The sequence below is a fragment of the Cupressus sempervirens genome, chromosome 8 (assembly GCF_028749045.1).
Source record: "Cupressus sempervirens isolate cs-2001-9-10 chromosome 8, ASM2874904v1, whole genome shotgun sequence".
NCBI lineage: Eukaryota > Viridiplantae > Streptophyta > Pinopsida > Cupressales > Cupressaceae > Cupressus > Cupressus sempervirens.
Genome location: NC_143125.1, coordinates 694171713 through 694180525, shown reverse-complemented (window position 1 = coordinate 694180525; position 8813 = coordinate 694171713). Strand labels below are relative to the sequence as shown.

At 34.7% G+C, this 8813-nt stretch overlaps 1 long non-coding RNA gene across 1 annotated transcript; it reads right to left on the bottom strand.

Moving 5' to 3' along the window:
- Positions 1-1621: 1621 nt before the first annotated feature.
- On the bottom strand, positions 1622-4986 carry LOC149544347 (uncharacterized). Its single transcript, XR_016355278.1, has 2 exons — positions 4777-4986; positions 1622-2178 (listed from the first exon to the last, which is right to left on the bottom strand). It is a non-coding gene; the product is annotated as an uncharacterized LOC149544347 (long non-coding RNA).
- Positions 4987-8813: the final 3827 nt, after the last annotated feature.

Here is an 8813-nt window from a genome sequence, read left to right as displayed (position 1 = left end):
AAGAGTTTCAATTATGATTTTATGAGTTATTATTCATGTGAAATCAAGAAATAGGATTGTAAGATCAGCTATGATAACTCTTTCACTATATGATAGTGAACATCATGTTGAGAGAGTCCATATGATGTCATCACGTTTAGAGATTCCGTGATAGGAGTTGGATGTCATGTTGAGAGATCCCATGACAGCTCACGATGAGAGCGTCCGTGATTAAAGGCTTAGCTCTGAGTCTTACAAATCTGTTGAGTGATTCCATGATTATTAACAAATTGTTCTCTTAGTGCCATGTTGAGAGATTCCATGACAACATCACATTGAGAGAGTCTGTGATGAATGTTGGTTGTGTTTCTTGCAAGTTTTCCATGTTGAGTGATTCCATGAATTTTTTTATTAGATTCTCTCATTGCCATTTTGGTTACAGCCTTGGTGCAATTGATCAGCTAAAAAGGGAGTGTTGAAGATTGTAGCTCTAATAGAGATCTTTATACCTGGAAATAGTGACGTTATTACCGTTATGATCACCTTCAGCTGAAAATAACATTTATTGTAATATTAACTATAAATTTGCATGTGTCAATCACATGCGTTGATACATGAATATTCAAAGAGTTGTAATTAATTATAGGAGTTATGGCAAACTCAAGAGACCTTCTGTTGTAATATGAAGAGTCTCTCTTCTTGTTAAATATATCACATCAAGCAATAGACATTGTACATTGGAACTTTTATCATCAATAAAATGATATTTTGTTGTGTGGTTGGATTTTTCCCTTCATTCTAAAAAAGCTTTCCTAGGATATTTCTGGTATTTATTGTTTCATTTTTGGATCTTTCTTATTGTTGTTTATCATCATTGATTTCAGGGCTCCAGTTTCAACATGGGGATCATTTTAGAGAACAGTGTGAGATTTCAGCGAAAGAAGTGTTAGTGGCATCTAAAGTATGGGTAATGTATGCTATAGAATTCTTCCGTATATAATCCAAGTGTGATCAATATTACTAATATTATTCTGGGGTTGGTAGTATCTGTGAGATACTTAGAGCATTATATGATTTGCACTCAAACTGTGAAAATAGCAAAATTGATTGAACTGTGAATAAGGCTTATTGTTTAACCATTAAGAGTTAACAGTCATAAGCCTTAGAACATTGTATTCATTTTGAGAATACAATATAGGATCTATCTTTTGTCAGGATGGGATTTTCACCCTCAAGTGGACAGTTTTCCTAGGATATTTTATGGTGTCGTCTGTTATTGTGCTTCTGATTATTGCATTCTTGTATTCTGGTTCAAAATTTCACAATTTTGAACATCAATGTTTAGGATGGCCAAAATTGTCACAAAATGACCATTTCCAGCAAAATGGAAGTTGGATTATAACTACAAGCCTAATGGTTGCAATATTATGTCAACATGTGAATTAGGATCATGTTTACATGTGAATTAGCTACCTTGAAACTACTTAAATGGTGAACCAATAACAGTCTTAAGAACACCAACTACAAGAAGTTCATGTAATAGAAGTCTACTTTAAAACCATTTTAGCTTCCTTTATATGGTTGTCCATTTGGATTAAAGTCATAATTGGATTTTAAAGCTTCAACTTACAGATCAGTTTTTAGTGGACTTAGGTAAAGCTTAATTCACAAATCAGATTTCAGTGGAATTAAAGCATTAAAGCTTTAACTTACAAATCATTTTGGTGGGCTAAAGGTTACTTAAATGTTTATACTATATGCCTGACCACCCTAATGACTGTCATCGCAGGTTAAAACCAGAACAGATTAATAGTCATTTGAACATCAATTTTTAGCATGGCCAAAACTATCACAAAGTGACCATTTCCGGTAATATGGAAGTTGGATTACAGTTACAAGCATTATGGTTATAATGCTTATTTCAAGATGTGAATTAACGTCCATGTTAAAATGTGAATTAACATCCGTGTTAACATGTAAATTTGATAGCTTGAAACTATGTAAAATGGATAACCAACAATAGCCTCAACTCCTTAGAGCACCAAATACAAGAATTTCATATATATGGCAACTATGTTTTTATGGGTCCGCAATAAGCATCTTCTCATATTGTGGGTGATTTTTTGATAATGGAAAATCAGATATCCATTCTGGTTCTGGTAAAGCTATTGCAGTTGGACATGGATTCAGCTCAGAGTGCTGCAAAAGAATTGTGCAGAATGTTAATTGTACATTACAATAAATGTGAAAATAGGCTATGAATGAATATTATTCAGGAAAGATTGAACTTTCACATAGAACATGAATGAGGAGTGCTAGAACAACTTAAAAAATAAATAGCCATTGGTTTGGCTTCGTATACCATCATTTGGCTTCCTATATATGAGTTACAACCCAAGTCAACCTAACATTTCTAAAAAGACTTTTTGCTTCAATATGCTATTAGATACCACATGAGGTATTCACATCATTTCAATGTATTTAAAAACATGCAAACAGAAAAATGTTTTAGAAGAAAAAAATTGTATTATGCCCCTAAGTTGTAAGAAAAGATGATGCCTGGAAGTTTTTTCTTAGATTGAATACTCCAATGAAGTTTTTTCTTAGATTGAATACTCCAATGTCAACTCATGACCTTCAAGCTCTTTTTCACACATTGAACTGTTACTATGATTATTTTCTACAGGCATCTAATCTAGGTTATGTGTTTTCAATTTTAGGCAGCAAAGGACCACTTTACTGTCGATGTATCTTAAAATGTGGATATCAAATGAGGATAGGGATACTCTTTGAACCCTAACTCCCATTACTTCTAAAATAAAATATTTAATCCCATCAGCAAGAAACCATCTTACAACCAAGGCAAGAAACAGTCCATCAATCCCTAATAGATTGATAAAAGCAATATTCTTCAATCTTACTCTTACTCAAGAGATGTATTTGAGTAATAGGAAAAGCCAGATTAGTTTAGTAACCATAAAAAAAGGATAGACAAAGTTATCAGCATCAAGAAAATTCATGATTCTATAATACAATGTACAGGATTCTAGAGCCTAGGTTAATTATTTTGATTGGTCATAGAATGGAGGCACACCATTTCAGATATGAGTAAGTGTTGATGTTAGGCTGAAGAAAGTTGAATCTCTGACCAAAATTTATTAGAAAACCTAAAGCCCTCTATTTTTTGTAAGTAAAACCTCCGACTGTTTCTGTGAGACCTAAAAATTAGATTGAAATTTATGCAGGACACTGAACAAAACTCTTACAAAAAGTGAAAACTCAGGTTCCATAAATTTTTCTTTTGATACATGTTATCTTTGGAGAATTATAGATTTTGCCAGCCATTAGTCGCTAGAAAGAAGCACAAGTGGTGGAAAATGCAAGAATGGGACTGAAGGAAAGAGTTTCCACAAAACACATTGAAGGAAAAAGGAACCTGCAACCCTAAGATCCATATTTCAAATGGAACAAAACTAAACTACCTAATACAGGCTTCAACAAAACATTTGGGCTTTCATTTTTATCAAAACCGGGGATAGTGAAGATAGAGCGCGCACAAGTCATTATGAAGACCTTGAATTTTTTTAATTCAAAATTTACAGCAACAAATAAATTACACCCCACATGAAAAATCAACCGGATACAGCATGAAAATCTCAGAGATAGATGACAACAAAAAGAATGGTCTACCATGTAAAGGTTTCAAAAACTAAAATTCTTTGAAACTATGAGACGTGACTTACCTCGAGGTTTTGTACAAATCATTGGATGATGTTAATGACGTGAGAAGAAACAGCGAAAACGAATTCTTATCCAAAAAACAACAAAATAACAAACGATGCCACCACAACAGACGTTTTTAAGACGAGACAAACCACAAACAAATCATACCGGTGTATCCTTCTTTGCAACTCTTCGCAAAAATGTTCTAGGTTTAAAGGGAAGTTGGCGACCAGGCCTAAATTAGAGGGCTATTTTTGCTAACAATTTTTATCACAGGTTCTTTCGAAATTTTGTTGAGATCGAATCTAATGGCCATGGAGGCATGGCGATAAAAAAAGCCACAAAAAACAATCCTATCAAACTAATTTATGTAGCCTGTAAGGCAGTTTCCAGCCAGTTTCCGCTCGAGCGGTGGACAAGCAAATCCAATTTCATTTGCCAAAATTCGAGAACTTTAGTTCTAATGTGGTAGGAGTATTTCGTTCAACAGAGGTATTGTGTGTCAATGGTCTACCCGCCGGAAAAGAACAGGACGACCATTCGCCGGCCAAATAGAGAGTTTTCCGTGCTTAGAGGCCCACATAGGAAGCGCCTATCGGCTTAACAAATAAATTTATTTATTAATTTATTAATCATAATTAATAATAGTAATAAATCTGATCTTTTCTGTGCATTATTCATAAAATACTCTACTCAACCAACAAATGACTCCATGAATCTGCAATATGCAAAAGATATTCAATACATATAAAACATATTGAAGGAGAAACGAACCGAAAGCCTAAAATCCATGAGTCACTTGGAAAACTAAACTATCGAATACAGGATTCAACAGAACATTGGGTTTTCATTTTTAATAAACCCGTGGATGGTGAAGATAAAGCACACGCCACTCATTATGAAAATCTCGAATTTTTTTATTTCAAGATTTCAGCAACAAACAAAATACGCCCCACACCAAAAATCAGACGGATAAAGCATGAAAATCTGAGAGATAGAAGACAAGAACAGAACGCTCTGCCGCGTAAAGGTTTCAGAAACTAAAATTCATTGAAATCATGAGAAGTGACCTACCTGAAGGTTTTGTACAAATCGTAGCATGCTGTTGATGATGTGAGAAGAAACAGGCAGTTTCTGATGGTCAGGGGGGCATGCCGGTAGAAATAGCCACATAAAAACAATCCTATCAAACTAATTTATGTCCTCTGTAAGGCGGTTTCCGCTCGAGCGTTGGACAAGCAAATCTAATTTCATTTGCGAAAATTCGAGAACGATAGCCCTAACGTAGCAGGAGTATTTGGTTCAGCAGAGGTATTCGTGTCAATCGTCTAACCGCCGGAGAAAAGCGGCTAACTGACAACCAGCCGAGAAAAAGAGTTTCCGGCCTTGAAAGCCCACATAGAAGCGTTTATCTGCTTGAAGTAATAATAAATTTGAAAATTTTATGCATTAACCATGAAACACTCAACTCAGCTAACAAATAAATGTCAACGTAAATTAATTACACCGTCGGCACCGACCAAGATGATTCTAGAGTTGCGGCCATCTCTCCAACTTCCAACTACTCTCATTAAATATACAACCAAATTTATCTCTAGAAAGATCTGTAAATTTATTATTCATTCAGCTATAAATAGACTTCCTGGGCCTGGAGTTCTCAGCGCTCATTTCCTGAGCTTTCTGCTGTGTTAATCTCTGTCTTTGTTCATCTCTATCTTTGTTCATGGTATCAGAGCAGCGTTTGAATGTCGCAGTGCTGAATCCTCGTCATCCGTGGATTCACTTTCACTCTCATCACTCCCCTCAGAAGAATCATTCTCTTCTCCCTCATTATTCTCAGTGCGGTGGCAAGGCGGTGTTTGAATTTGCAGGAGTTAGTTTTGATTGGATTGAATCCGTCTGCTACGAGTTTGGGACTTTTGGCTTCCAACTGCCTATCTTTGGAGAGGTTGGCTCTTTGTGGTAGTGATACAATTGGTGATATCGAGATCAGTTGCATTGCTGCTAAGTGTGTTGCTTTGAAGAAGCTTTGTATTAAGGGATGCCCTGTATCGGATAAGGGGATCGAGTCTTTGATTGGTGATTTTTTTTTTTTTTTGTTTTGCTATGTGAATTGAGGGAGATTGCTGTTATAAATCTACATGCTCTACAAGCTGCTATTGGAGTTAAGTGTTTCCTTGCATTGTTGAAGTTGGCATCATAAAGTGCTGAAGAAAACAAGATCTGTTGCAGCCATTCCTGGAGGAGCAGAAATTATTACTGGTCAAAGAGGTACGTATTGCAGGATAAAAGAGTATAGTGTTGTGTGGGGCTGTAATGCTTATTGTTTTTTTTTTGCGTGCTTCAAGTTGTGTGGATGTGTTAAAGAGTTATAGAAAGAGGGTAAATTTGTGTGGAAAAGACAAATTTGATAAACCTTTTTTAAAATCCTTGTTTGATTGGTTCATAAGAAGGCCAATATCAAGGCGTGGTCTTTGCTAGATGCTTGATGCTTCTATGATTATGTGCATGTGTGTTGGTAATTGATTGGAAAATTAACTATGGCTGGTGAGATGTCTAATCTTGTGGTTAGTGAAAAATTGGATGGTTCAAATTATGCTAATTGGAAATGTGAGATGGAGTTAATTTTACAAATGAAAGATTTATGGGAACTAGTCATAGAAGAAGAACCTGAGGATCAAGATAAACTTAATAAATGGAATAAAAAAGATATGAATGCACGTGCTACACTTTTGTGGCAAATTAGTCCAGGGATTAGGCCTCATGTTCAAGGTTTAAAAACAACAAAGGCAATATGGGAAACTTTACAAACAATGTATGAAAGAACAAGTAAGTTAAAAGCAATGGATATTAAGAGGCAATTAACTCATTTGAAAATGAAAGAAGGAGATAGCATGAATGATCATATTGCTAGATTGAAAAACTTAAGAAATCAGCTTGCAATGATGAAGGTTGAGTACAAAGATGATGAAATCATAGAATTTTTAATTGAAAGTCTTCCAGAGGAGTATAATAATTTCATTCGCACTTTAGAATTAACTGAAAAATTTGAAAATATAAAATTGCAAGAAGTCTATGGTGCTTTGTTAAATGAAGAAGAAAGGCTTCACAAGTTTACAAGTGAGTCTAGCAAGAGTCAAGCATTTGTAGCTAGAGGGAAATACAAGTATTATAATCAAGAAAGAACATATCAAAATCAAAGACCTAATCAAGGGAATCAATATAGAAATAATCAAAGACAATGGTCTCAACAAAGAGATAATCAAAATAGGAAAAATTATCAAAGGCCACAAAATGAAGGGAGAAATTACAATAATAATCTCAAAGGAGCAAATACTATCAAATGTTTCAAGTGTGGAAAAGAAGGGCATAAAAGTGATCAATGTTTTAAATGGCAAAAGAGATTTAATCAAAGAAGGCAATCAAATTTTGTTCAAGAAGAGGGTGATCATCATATAATGATAGCTTCTTTGGCTGCTCAAGGTGATTCAAGTAATGCATGGTATATTGATTCAGGAGCTAGCCAACATCTAACTCACAACAAAAATATTTTTAGCTCTTTAGAAGCAACAAGAGGTGCAAAAATATTTCTTGGTGATGATAGTTCACATGACATAGAAGGAATAGGTACAATTTCAATGAAAGGTAATGATGGTAAAAATTTAGAGATAACTAATGTGAATTTTGTACCTAGATTGGCTAAAAATCTTCTATCAGTGAGTCAAATAACTCAACATGGATATAAGGTGGAGTTTTATTCAGATAAGTGTTTAATCAAGAATATTAATGATGGATACAAAATAGTTGCTAGAGGAGTTGAGAATGATGGACTATATAAATTTCAAGCTAGTGTTGCTAAGAAGGCTTATATCACTACAAAACCATCCTTAAGTGAGTTATGGCATCAAAGGTATGGTCATTTAAATTATCAAAGTTTGGCTATGCTTTCAAAGATGAATATGGTTGATGGATTACCTTGGATAAAATTAAAAACAAATGTGTGTGAAGGATGCATGGTTGGTAAACAACATAGAGACACTTTTGAGAGGTCTACATGGAGAGCAAAGAAAAGTCTAGAACTTATCCATAGTGATTTGTGTGGTCCTATGAATCCAACATCAAAGGGAGGAGCTAGGTATATCTTGACATTTATTGATGATTTTTCAAGGAAAGTTTGGGTTTATTTCTTGAGACAAAAGGATGAAGTGTTTAACAAATTTGAAATATTTAAAGCTCTTGTGGAAAATGAAAGTGGAAATAAGATTAAGAGAATTAGGACTGACAATGGTGGAGAATATGTAAACAATAGGTTCAAATCATTTTGTGATCTTCATGGGATCAAAAGAGAGATGACTAATAGATATACTCCTCAACAAAATGGTATTGCTGAAAGGAAGAATAGGACTTTAGTGGAAATGGCACGTTGTATGCTACAATCTAAGAATCTTCCTTTGTCTTTATGGGCTGAAGCTATTAATACTGCATCTCATGTTTTGAATAGATCTCCTACAAATGTTTTGCAAAACATTACTCCTGAAGAAGCTTGGAGTGGAAGAAAACCTAATGTTAAATATTTTAGAGTGTTTGGATGTGAAGCCTATGCCCATGTACCGGATGAGATAAGAGAAAAGAAATTTGATAAGAAAAGCATTAAGTGCATCTTTGTGGGGTATGATGACCAAAGGAAAGGATATAGGTTGTATGATCCTAGTGTGGAAGATGTGTTTACAAGTAGGGATGTCAAGTTTAATGAAGGGTTTGATGATATGCCAATATCCACTCCTATTCCAAACGTGGCCATTGAGAATCATGAAGATCCTAATGATTTTGAAACTGGTGAAAGTTCTAAGGAACCCTTTGACATGAATGAAGAATCTAGTCCTTCCCCAAAGACCAAGAGTATTCAAGAAATTTATCAAAGGACTCATCAAATTAATTATGCTCTAATGACCACCATAATGAAAACTAATGATCCTCAAGCATATGAAGAGGCCAAAGGAAAACATGAATGGGAAAAAGCTATGAAAAATGAGTATGATTCCTTGATAAAGAACAACACTTGGGAATTGGTAGAGTTGCCAAAAGGTAAGAATGTGGTTAACAATAAGTGG